The sequence below is a fragment of the Spermophilus citellus genome (assembly GCF_964194105.1).
Source record: "Spermophilus citellus genome assembly, chromosome: 2".
Taxonomy (NCBI): Eukaryota; Metazoa; Chordata; class Mammalia; order Rodentia; family Sciuridae; genus Spermophilus; species Spermophilus citellus.
Genome location: NC_138183.1, coordinates 254,949,723 through 254,962,113, shown reverse-complemented (window position 1 = coordinate 254,962,113; position 12,391 = coordinate 254,949,723).

Here is a 12,391-nt window from a genome sequence, read left to right as displayed (position 1 = left end):
TGCCAGGTGCTACCAAAACAGAAAAGGCCATAAAACGGCTAACAAAGGAATCACTGGCTCTTCACGGACGTCTCTGTCCACGGGGACTCTGCACACACAGGCTGCTGGGAGTGGGGGAGGGTCTGGGAAATGTCCACAGGGAGTGGGGGAGGGTCTGGGAAATGTCCACTCCCACAGGAACATGCAAGATCTACAAAGGTTCTTACCCAGAAGGCACAGAGGACAGACCATAAATGGAGACGCGGGGTGTTGCTGCACCGTGAAGGCGATCCTGCAGAAACGCCACGTCCTCACAGTCAACCCACAGACCAGAGCCCTCACACGCCCTTGTCTTCTGGGTACACGTGACCGCGTGACTTGATAAACTCTTTTTTTTTTTTTTAGAATTTTAATATCTATTTTTCAGTATTTGGCGGACACAGCATCTTTGTCTGTATGTGGTGCTGAGGATCGAACCCGGGCCGCACGCATGCCAGGCGAGCACGCTACCGCTTGAGCCACATCCCCAGCCCCTTGATAAAGTCTTAAAATCCACGTGAATTGTGCTATTGGTTTGAAACATATCTATGTAAGAGCACACACGTACAGTTGGGTGACGCGGACGGAGACTGTTTCAAGAATGGCTGATCGTTGTGTGGACCCCACAGAGTGCTCTTAACTGAACCTGGGGACGCAGCTACTCCACACCTGGGCTGCAGCACAGTCTTACATTGTATATATCATTGACCCAAATTGTATGATTTGGCACACAACTGTCCACAAAGGACCATGGATAAAAAGCAAGGGACAGGGACTGGCTCCACCCGGGGCAGGATTTCTCACAATGCCCGTGACAGGAGTGCATGGCTGCAGCACAGTCCAGTCTCCACCTGCACTCGAGGCGAGGGGAAGGAGAGGTGGGCTCCTGCGGAGGTGTGGCAGGCTGGGGATGTTCTTGCAGGAATGGACACAAGAGGCTCCCGACCTCACGCCACTCAGAAAGCCGAGTTGTACTGGATGGAAGGCCAGCCTGCACACAGGTGGCCTCAGCCTCTCCTGGAAAGCTCAGCTCCCTCCCGCTCGGGTCCTTGAGCCCACCCATCACTGGAAGGATCAGCTGCCCTTGGCTCAGGCACCGACACTCAGGCAGCTTCCTGGAGCTGCCATGGCCGTCCTCTTGGACACTGGCCAGCTGACCCTGCCCTCTGCCCTAAAGCCCAGGACTGCACTCACCATGTTCTCTGTGTCTTTGGCATTTCCTGCAAAGAAGGCTTCCTGGTGGTGCTTAGTGTGGATTCTAAGGCCCAAGGCCCTGCTGCTGGCCCAGGCCTGGGATCCGTCAGGACGGCCCTCAGGGAAGCTGCTGGAATGAGCCCGACCACACTTTCCTTCCCGTTCTCACCCTTTCTGGAAACGTCCAACGCTCCAGTGGTTTTCAGCTCCACCATGCGGCCAGCGCAATGGTTTCATTAATGAGGTTCTTGGCATAAAAGTTAGCTAGAAGAGATCGAAATAAAACACACAGACTCAGTCACCTTATTTCTATTGCCAGGTCCGAGACGGCTCCCCTCTCTGGTTCCCTCCTCTAGCCGCCCAGCAGGGCAGCAAGGATTACTCAGGGCTAGCAGGAGAGAGAGAGAGAACACGCCTGGGAGTAGCTTTTTATTGGGGAACAAGAGATTCAGGGGAGAATTCCATCCAATGAAGGTTGAGGGGGGACTGCACTCCAAGGTCAGGGTCAGTGATTGGGCCCCCGGGGTCAGTGGTCAGGCACACCCCCACACGGATGGGTTCTCTCATCAGGAAAGGGCCGGGAAAGTTCCGACACAGCCAGAACGCCTCAGGCCCTTAACAGGAGCCGCCCAGTCACGTGTCAGGATGGCTCCCCACATTCAGCCACCATCTAGCCCCTGCAGCCCACTCCCTCTCCACGGTTCCTGCTTCCTTATCCTGCCCTGAGCCCCAGGCCAGTCTGCAAGGTTGGAGCTAAAGACCTGAGCCCCAGCCTCAGCTGCAGAGCACTGTGGCCACTGCAGGCACGAGCCCTTGAGTCCCTTCAGATCTCCCGGGGCTAGAGGCCCTCTCCTGGGAGCACGGTGACCTGGGGAAGGGCAGCCTAAGGATCAGGCTCCCTGGGCCCCCCTGCAGCGGGCGTCACCTGTGCCTGGGAGGGCTCCAGCATCTGAGCTCATACCTTACAGAGGTGGTCAAGCGCCCAGGCTCTGCTCTTCCACAGAATTCAGAAGGAGGGCAGGGGAGCTGGGAGGGTGCTGAGGATCTGACCCAGCCGGCCCCGTCCGTCACCTAAAGTGAGGAAACCAGAGGGTGTCTCCCAAGGGCGGGATCAACATTTTACCCCAGGAGTGCCATGAGAAGAACAAGCAGCAGACCGACATACCGCCGTCTCCCGAGCCCAGGGGGAAAGGCTGCCCAGCTCAGCACACCTGAGGCAGGTGGGATGGGCCCCTTCCCTGGGGGGTGCTGCTGGCAGATCTCAGACCCCCCAAGGCCCCACTGAGCCAGGTGGCTGTTGGAGAAAATGATTTCCAACCCCGTTAAGTGGGCCTGTGACCTGTGGGACAGACACCTGGGTGTGGCATATTGGCTCGTCCGACCTTGACCCGGGTGACTCCAGCAGCCCACAGGTCCCAGTTCTCCTGGTTACCACAGCACTGGGTGTCCCTGGAAACCCCTCAGGCCCTGCCAGAGGATCTGTGTGCAGTCCCTCCCCAGGACAGGTCCAGACAGAGGCCCCAAAGACACAGGACACAAAGCTCCCGGCCTCAGTCCTTTCTGCCTCCGCAATAAGGACAGCAAGTCCAGCTTTTCCTCGGGGCTGATGGGTCTGGACGGCAGTGGATTCTGCCTGACAGGTGACGGACGTCTTGACGTTTTTGAGTGTGCAGCTCAGTGATTCTCGGGGTGGTCATGCCGTGGGGCAGTCTTCGCCACTGTCCCTCCAGAACGCTTCCACCTTCCCACAGGGAAGCTCTGTCCCCGTGAAACCTGGACCCCGGCCTCCTGTCTCTGGATTTGACCCCTCGGGGACCTCACAAGTGGAGCCGTGTTTGTCTGTGAGGGCGCCTTTCCCTGGCAGTGTCCTCGGGGAGTTCTGCGCTGCTGCAGAGGGGACCCTTCTCCTTGAGGCTGAAGGCTCTTCATGGTCACCTGCCTTGTGTGCGCCCATCCATCCACCCGTCCATGCCCACCTGGGTGGCTCCTGTCCCCAGGCTGCTGTGGACGAAGCTGCCCCCAGCACAGTGCACCTCTCCCTGAGACCTGCTGTTCCTCCTGGGGGATGAGCCCAGAGGCAGGATGGCCGGGGCGGGACCATGCACATCCCAGGGAACGGGAATGGCCGAGCTGCTTTCTCCACACCTATCCTCTGCCGCCTCCCCACCAGCGATGAGTGAGAGCTCCCGCTGCTCCATGTCCTTGGTGGCCACCCTAAAGGTCTTGAGTAGCAGCTCTTGTGGTTTGGGTTTGCACTTGCCCAGTGACGCCATCCCAGCTGCCTTCTTACGCACTTGTTGACATTTATTTGTGTTGTCTATTATTTTTTGGTGGGGTGGTACCGGGGATTGAACTCAGGGGCACTCAGCCACTGAACCACATCCCCCTACTTCGTATTTTATTTAGAGACAGGGTCTCACTGAGTTGCTTAGCGCCTCCCCGTTTGAACTTACGATCCTCCTGCCTCAGCCTCCCCCATCCTCTGGGATTACAGGCACCCCTACGCCCGGCTTATTTGTGTTATCCTTGGGGACACATCTATAAAAGTCCTCTGGCTTTGGTCTCGGGCAGCTGTTGAACAGTGGGGGTCCTTTCTGTGTTCAGGTGTGGGCCCTTCACTGGATGTGACTTCAAGTGTCTTCTGGGGGCTGCCCGTCCCTGTGCGTACCTTTTTTCTTCTGTAGCCTGTGCTTTTGGTGTCACAGCCAATGTCATGAGGATTTTCCCCTACACTTTGTTGTACGGACTTTGGGGGACAGGTCTCACTTCTAGGCCTTCGATTTCTTTTGTGTGTGTCGTTAAATTAGGGTCCCCATGACATGCAGCTTACCCAGTGCCGTGGGTTGGAGTCTGACCCTTCCCTACCCAACGTTCTTGGCTCCAAGGTCTTCATGTTTTAGGAACTTCTAAACATTCCATTAGCACATGGATGAGCAATGAAGTGCTCTGTGTGTGTGGGGGGGTGTGTGTGTGCGTGTATGCACACATGCGCGTGTTGATTACTCAGCCACAGAGAAGAATGTCGCCCTCTCACAGGCTATGACCTGGTCAAACCTCGAGAGCATGATGCTCAGGGGAGGAGCTGGATGGGAAGGGCAGTGCTGGCACAGGTGTCCAGGACAGGTGCGGCCAGTGGGAGAGGAGGCTGGTCAGTGGCCAGCTGTGGAGGGGGTGGGGACTCACAGTTTCACAGGGACAGACATTCCTTTTGGGGGTGATGCGAATGTTTTGGAACCTGGTGGTGTCAAAGTGTCAGCAAACTGCTCACTCTGAAGTGGTCGGTTTTATATTATGTGAGTTTCGCCTCAATGCAAATATTCCCATTTTAAAGAGTTCTCTTTCTTGGAGCTGCTGGGCAGCACACTGTGTCCACTGTGGTGCTGAAGTCCTGGTGGCCTGGGTCCCCGTGGACACCTGGGGAGAGACCCCTGGTTCCTGGCCTCTGGGGCCCCCCTGCTGGAGGAGCCTGGTGCACCCTCCCCCGGGTGTGGTAGTCAGTGGCCTTGGGCAGGGCCCTGGAAGTCTCACCGCAGGGTTAGCTTCCTCTTCTGGGAGTATTACAGACTCATTGCATCAAAGCTGTCATCTTCCCCAGAGGCCATGACCACACATTTCCCTAAAAATCACAGGCAGCCTCCCTGGCTCCCCCTGTATGTGGGTTCTCCACGCTCTCCAGGGATGAGTGGGGCTTATTCATGCACCCCAACTCCAGACCCACAGAGCAGGACCCTTGGGGAGCTCTCTGGGCTAGATACCCTTCAGGGAACCCCAACCCCAGGCTGCCTTCTGCTTTCTTTTACCAAAACTGGCCTTGGAGACGTTGGCAGAGACGTCCTGGGTCCTCGAACTACAGCCCCCAGGCGAGACTTCCTGCCAGGCCTCAGCACCTCTGGGCACTGGGGGACACCTGGGAAGCCTCCTGTGCTGGCGGGAACCCAGGTTCCCAGCCGGGCTCCTGCACAGCCCTCCAGCGAATGGTGCCTTGGCAGCGGTTAACGGTCCAGGACGGCACCCTTCCCTGGGTGTTCCCTGTGGGCACTGAGCAAGGGACAGCAAGCAAGGGGGAGTGAGGGGCAGAGCCAGGAGGGTGGGGAGGGAGGTCCCACAGCAGGGAGTGGGTGGCACCATGGGACAGATGGACAAAGAATCGTGGAGACGTGGACAAGGTGAGGCATGAAGGGACAAGCCACATCTCAAGGAGGGAAAGGCCCATCCAGAAGCCACAGGCCAAGGCGGAGCTGCTGCGGACAGCATGTGGCTGAGCACAGAAGCGGGGCGCTCCCACGGGCTGGGGGGGGGAGAAGAGCCTGCCTGGCTGTGCTGTCCCTGGGCGCAGGAGCAGGCCGCACTGACTGGGCTGCAGTCACAGGTCCCCCGGGTCCTCCTCAGGCTGTTGATGACCCTACTCAGGCCCAGGTGCAAGGCCACCCAGGACCCACACCCAGGGCACTTGCTCACAGTGTCACCTACCTGGTATTAGGATTCAAAGGATCCCTGGTGCTGGTAGAAATGGCACACCTGGTCCCTGGTAGAAGGGCACTCTGCCTCCATGTCCTGCTCTGCAGTCCAGGAAGAGGGGTCAGCTCCAGGGGAGCACCATCCTGAATCATGTATGTGGACCTGCATTGTCACTTGAAATGGGAACACAGCTCGACCCCTGTGCAGAGCTCAGGCAGCCACAGCAGATGTACCGACACCTCGTCCAGTGCCACAGACGGAACGGCCCTGCGGTCAGGCGTCAGACTGGGATGTGGGCTCAGGAGGTGGCACGCCCAGCGTCCTGGGGTCACAGTCCCAAACAGCTCTGAGGTCTCTCCCAAAGGCCACCCTGACTATCTGCCCATCACGGCCTGACAAGGGGTCCCCTCCCAGGCACCGCTGGCTTTACGGCCTGTGGACACACCTAGCCCCTTCTGTCAGCCTGGTGACAGTTAATCGACACGCTCACTTGCTCTGAAAGAGCTCCTAGTGAGCTTGGACTCAGCACGGAGCCCGGTTTCTCCTCCTAATTGAGACGAGGCATTGCGGCTTACAAAGAGATGACAGTGGCTCCTTCACTGGGCTGCTCAGCTTCCGCCCGCCCCCCTGCACGTGGAGTTCAGCGCCTTACGCACATGCAGCTGTTCAACATCACACCTGGTGTTGTTCTGCGGGTAGGTGATGACTGACTTCTGTGACAGAAAAGCGCAGCCCCGGCTCTCTGCAGGGGGATAATGGGAAGGACCTCTGCAGACGTCTTAGAACTCGAGCTTTTTTTTTTTTCCTTTTAGTTAAAAATATTTTTAGTTGTAGTGGGCACAATACCCTTATTTTACTTATTATTTTTATATGGTGCTGAGTGTATGGAGTGAATAGTAGTTAAATAAGTATTAGGTATTGTATGGAGTGAATATTAACTTTAGGTAAACATGTTTTGATGTTGTGCTACAAGTGCGCAGTGTGTTAGGTATAGATAAGATAGTGATGAGTGCGAAGTGTGTTAAGTATGGATAAGGTAGTGAAAAACAAATGATGTAAAGGAAAAACCCCAATAAGATGTAAACAAGTTAGGCTTAGTATAAATATAAGGCACGGAGGACAGGCAGCACCTCTCAGGTCAGGCACTGACACCAGCCGCCTGATTGGTCCGTCCGGTCTCTGCTCCGCTGCTGCTGTGTGAGGACTGCTGTGAGAATAAACGAAGCATTGGAAAGACATCTCCGTGAGTCGGTGTGGTGTGTTCGTGTCGCCGGGGATTCTGGTCCGGGTAGGACACGGCCGGGGACCCACCTGCGGTTGACCTCCGAGACCAAGGCCCGCTCCAGCTTCGGGAGCTGCTCGCGACACTGAGGATGGAACCCAGGGCCTCCCATGTGCTAGGCAAGGGCTCTGAGCCCCAGCCCAGCCCAGAACTTCTGCTTTTATTTATTTATTTTATTTTTTTTTGAGAGAGTGAGAGAGGAGAGAGAGAGAGAGAGAGAGAGAGAGAGAATTTTTAATATTTATTTTTTAGTTCTTGGCGGACACAACATCTTTGTTGGTATGTGGTGCTGAGGATCGAACCCGGGCCGCACGCGTGCCAGGCGAGCGCGCTACCACTTGAGCCACATGCCCAGCCCCAGAACTTCTGCTTTTAAAGAGAAATGGGATCCCAGGGAGTTTGAATGTGGACTGGATATTAGCCGGCGCTTTCCGGGATGCCCAGGAGGGGCTTGCTGCAGGGTTAGGGGGACAGTGTGGTCTCCACTTGGGCTGACGTGCTGTTACAGGCTCGCGAGGTGATGGACGGAGCCATCTTCCACCCTGAGCAGCAGAGACCCACGACACCCACTGCTCTATTCTCTGACTGTCCAACATGTTTGTAAACTTTCCCAGCAAAGAGTTCCTTGGTGGGGCCTCTGTTTTCTCCCACTTTTTCATGGCTGAACAGCAAACGTCCCTGTAGCTTCCATGGTCTGGATCTGGAAAGTCCCCCAGAAGCTCCTGTGTTGAAGGCCTGGTCCCCAGCGCAGCAGGGCTCTGAGGCCATGACCCGGTCACCAGGGCTCCAACCTCCTCAGTGGATTAATCCATGTGATCCATTAATCCATCGACAGCAGGTGGACCCGGTGGGGTGGTGGGCCACCTGGAGGAAGCAGGTCGCAAGGTGCTGGGTCTTCTCCTGGTCTCCCCTCCTTGGCTCTGGGAGCTGACAACTGTCCGGCCACACCCTCTGCCATGATGTTCCTACTCACCCGATTCCCAGAGCAATGGAGTCAGCTGACCATGAGCTGAGACTTCTAAAACCATGAGTCAAAATAAACTTTTCCTCCCCTACGATGTCCCATCGGGTGTTTTGGTCACAGTGACCCAAAGCTGACTGACAGTGGATGCCAGCTGCCCGAGCCTGGCCAGGCCCAAGGCTTTCCTCCCACAACAGAGAGAGAGGCCAGGAGGGCTGGACTTACAGGGCAGGGCCGTGCCTGACCTTGCTGCTCCTCACAGCCCCGTCCATGAGCTTGACTCTGGAGGGGTCTCCTGGCTCCCTCTTGGGGTGTGTGGAGGGCAACTGAGGCTGGCAGCATCCCAATTCAGGGTCTCACTGTGACCAGTGTGGTGCCACAAACCTGGGGGCACCCTGGGACGCGGAATCTGTGGCTTCTCTATGGATGCGGACGTGGCGCGGTGGCTTAGATGATTTCCTGGGGGAGAGGGAGGGGCCAACCAGATCCAAACGTAGCAGGATTGAAAGGAGAGAGATCAGTGGCCAGCGCCTGCTCTGGACACTGTGGACACTGCTGGAAGGCTCGCGCTCTGAGGACATGGAAAGCACCCTCTGTTTGTGACCCTCAGACCGGCCGCCGCTGCCAGGGCAGGACCCCCAGTGCTGACCTGCAGATCCCAGGTGGCCCCAGTGGCCCTAGAGGCTTCCCGGTAGGAGGGGCAGGCTGAGTCTAAAGTGTGCGTGAAGGTGTGGGGTGGCAGGTGGCTGGGGCCATCTTGACAAAGAGCAGAGCAGGGCTCCAGAACCTGCCCAGGGAACCCAGCCCCCTCAAAATGAAACACAGGGTGGGGGGACCGCTCACTAATTTTGTGTTTTTTTGAGAAAAAGAGGGAAATAAAGGGAAAGTAAAAGAAACCAGAAGCAACAGTTTGCCGCAGTCTTGGCTGGGCACAGAATCACGAGCCACCACACACCTTGTAGATTCAAACAGCAATTCTTTATTCCCAAACTCACACCGGCCTCTACACACACGTTCTGGGGAAATCCAAGTTCTGGGCACAATTCACGTCCCAAATACTTTTCAATTCCACGAGAACTCAACGGGAACTCAGGCAGCAGGATACGCCCTATTCCCAGCAGCAATAACCTTAAACCTGGAACTTCCCTAAACCCAGATTGTCCTAAACCGGAACGCCTTAAACCCAAATGATCCTAAACCGGGATACTTCCTAAAACCTGCAGGATACACCCTAAACCTGGATCCACCCTCGTCCTTGAGCAGGGTCACCTTTCTCAAACACACATGCAAGGTCACAGCGAATTTCCAAGGCAAGTCCATTTAACATGGGGTACGCTGGCAAGGAAATTTCGATGCGTCATTCCTACTTGGCAATGGCCCTCAGCAACAGTTACCACAGAGAGGAAGGCTAGACGATGGCATCAGGGCTGCCCGGCTCAGCACGGTGTTCAAGCACGAGAGACATGGCTAGCCAGGGACCCTAGCTCCTGGCTCACAGTGGGCAGTGGCCCCAGCAGAGCCATGGCCCTGGGGGGCCCTGGGGTTAGGGTCCCCTTGTTGATTGTCCCCCTGTATCAAGTCAAGGGACTACACACAGCGCTGCAGCCAGACAGCCCCTGACCAGTAGGACACTACTCAGGCTGTGGGTTCACCTACTCCAGGTGTCCCATCTCGGGCTGTAGGGGCCGGAGTTGGCTCCTGGATCCCCCCGATATGCTAAGCTCTGCAAGGGTCCTTCTTTCCGCTGTCACCCTATGGGTGCCTGGACGTGTTCCACCCTAGACCTCAAATCAGCCACTTCTCCAGGGAGCCTTGTTCTTCCCAGTACGAAAGAGTATCGAGAGGCCGTACTCCAGAGGCCGGATCTGGGCTTTTAAATGTTTCCCACGTTTTCTGTTGGTGGATCGTACCTGAACCTAGTGATGGGGGTTGTCATGCTCGGGGGGCTCCTCCTCGTCTGTGGGGTGCGAGTGGGGCTGGGATCACTGCTCTGCAGGCTCACCTGCTGCCCTAGGGGTCACCTCCTGGGAATGGCCAAGGCCTTTCTCTGCACGCACCTGGGGCTGGAGATGCAGGCCAGGGCTCTGGTGCTCTTGGAAGCCCTCACCCAGCCATGTCCTCCGCCCCTGGACAGCTTCCTCTAGACCTTTCTTCTAGAAGGTTTTCCTGGGCCTGGGTCTCACCTCTCAGTCTTCCTTGGGCCTCCTCGGTGTGTGGCTCCCTCTGCAACTCGGGAGAGTTGAGGTGGCCCCCGGCATCTCCTTCTGCATCAGTAGGTCCAGATTTATGTTGCTTATTGGAGAAATGACACGGGACCTGTGAGACTTGGTGGACATCACTGCTGGGGACAAGGCTGAAGCAGCTCTGGGGTAGCTGCTGCCCGCCTGGCTAGTCGCTGGGTTGGTTCCTCTGCCCTCTGGCTGGCCTGCTCTGGGCCCTGCCCCTTAGCCACTTCCTGAGAGGTGGCCCCTGGACCGAGAGTACTTCTTTACGGCTCTGGTGCCCACACATTTGGAGCAGTCCCTGCCCTCTGTTCTGGTGGCTGGAGAGGCCCCAGGCATCCCTGCGCGCAGCACTGGACAGATGCCACCTGGCTGGTCACACTGACCTAGCAGTTCACGGCTTCTCCCCATGCGTGGCCTGCCGGGGCCCTTCCTCGTCCAAGAGGACTAACCTGCTGCCCCCTTCCTAGGGAGTGGGAGGGGCACCCCGACCTTCACTCCTCTCCAGGTGCACCCCAAGTTCAGCCCTGGAGAGGGCACTGCTCCCCCAGTCCTACCCAGCAGGTGCCAAGGAAGCATCCCCTGGGGTCTTCCTCATCCCTGGCCCCTCCCGGGCCAGCACAAAGTCACTCGCAGATGCAGGGGACCTGCTTCAGCTCAGGTGGCCCATCAGCCACCCTGCCCTGTCCCTCCTCTCCCCTTCCCCGCAGTACTGTGGTGACAATTAGACACCCGAGAAATGCCAAGGCACGCGTAGAAAGCAAGTTTTATTTAAGAAAAGACACAGGGACAGCAGGACACAGGGACACAGGATTCTCCAGAGAGAAGGGGGCCCAGAGCTGGGTGCCCAGGGGAGTGGGTGCATCTTCCTCTTTATGGACCTCAGAACCCCCACCTTCTCTCTCTTCTCCCTGTACTGCCTACGGGCAGGAAGGAGCAGGAACAGGGCCGGAGTGAGGTCCTGGAGGTCAGCTGTTAGCCACCCCTCATCTTCCCTGAGTGACCAGCCCTCACCTCTCAACCCCCAGCATTCAGGACCCACACTGACTGCCAGGCCTTCACCACCGCCTCAGTTTGTTGAGGAAGGTGACATCTCCTGTCCCCTCAGGCAGGTGGGGCTGCAGGCAGGTTGGTGTGGGGGTCAGTACAGTGGGCTCATTTGATACGATTATTCTCTTAATCTCGTGTTCCCACCATCTGTCCCCTTACGTGGGGTCCTCAGTCACACCCCAGAGTCCTGGGCCTCTGCCCGCTCAGGCTGGGTGTCTGCGCAGCCCCTTCTAGCCCTAGCTGCCAAGGCAGGCGCGGGCAGAGAGGGCTGGTCACTCAGGAAGGGAGTGGAGCTCGGCCCGGACACTCGGGACGTTTACACTGGTGCAGGTTGGTCCCCCCCCCCCCCCCCCCGCAGCCGGAGGCACTAACAGCCCCTGGGAGCCCTTCCTGATGACCCCTAGCCAGGCGCGGATTTTACTGTTGCGCTTTTCCCTGGAGAAACTGACTTCACATTGCTCTTTAAAACCACAGGACCCGCTGCTTCCCGTGAAAACCCCGAGACCCACTACTGAGACAGCAGCTCGACACACATCTTGGAAACCCTGTGGGGGCCAATTCCTGAAAGGTGCCATGCCAGCTCTGGGTCCAAAGTGAGATCGCGGCCACCTCTGCCCTCACGCACTTGGTCCTACTACACACAGGAACTGGCCTGTCACCCAGTGTTCTCCTGGTACGCTGGCCTGTTCCGTGGCCCGTCAGCAGCGGAGTGGCTGCGCCTCTCTGTGGTCTCACCACCATCGTGGGCGGTAAACCCCAAATCTTCACCAATTCTTTGTGGTTGGACCCCACGGTGCCTGAATCCCGCTTTGATGTAAGATTATAATGCACTAATTAAAAAAATAATAAAAGGGAGGCCAGTGGAGGAGGAAGGGGTGAGGGAGGAGGAGGGAAGGAGACTGGCCACGCTGTGGCAGGCACGTGCAACTCCTCACAGTGCGTCCACTGTTCTCTGTAAGTGTGAGGCACCCATGAAAGCCATAAAAGAATAAGGCACAGGTAGAGGCCCCCTTGGGCACAGGCCCCATGGCTGTCAGTGGGCCCGGGGTGCAGGAGGGATGGCGAGGGGGTCCGGACTTGTCTGCACAGGGAACAGGGGTCCAGGCCAGAACACTCCCACCAGAGGCACCCGCCTGAGCTCCTGTCTGTGGCTATGCAGGGGGCTCCAGAGCAGGGGCCCGTCCTCTGGGGGCTCCTGGGGAGGCG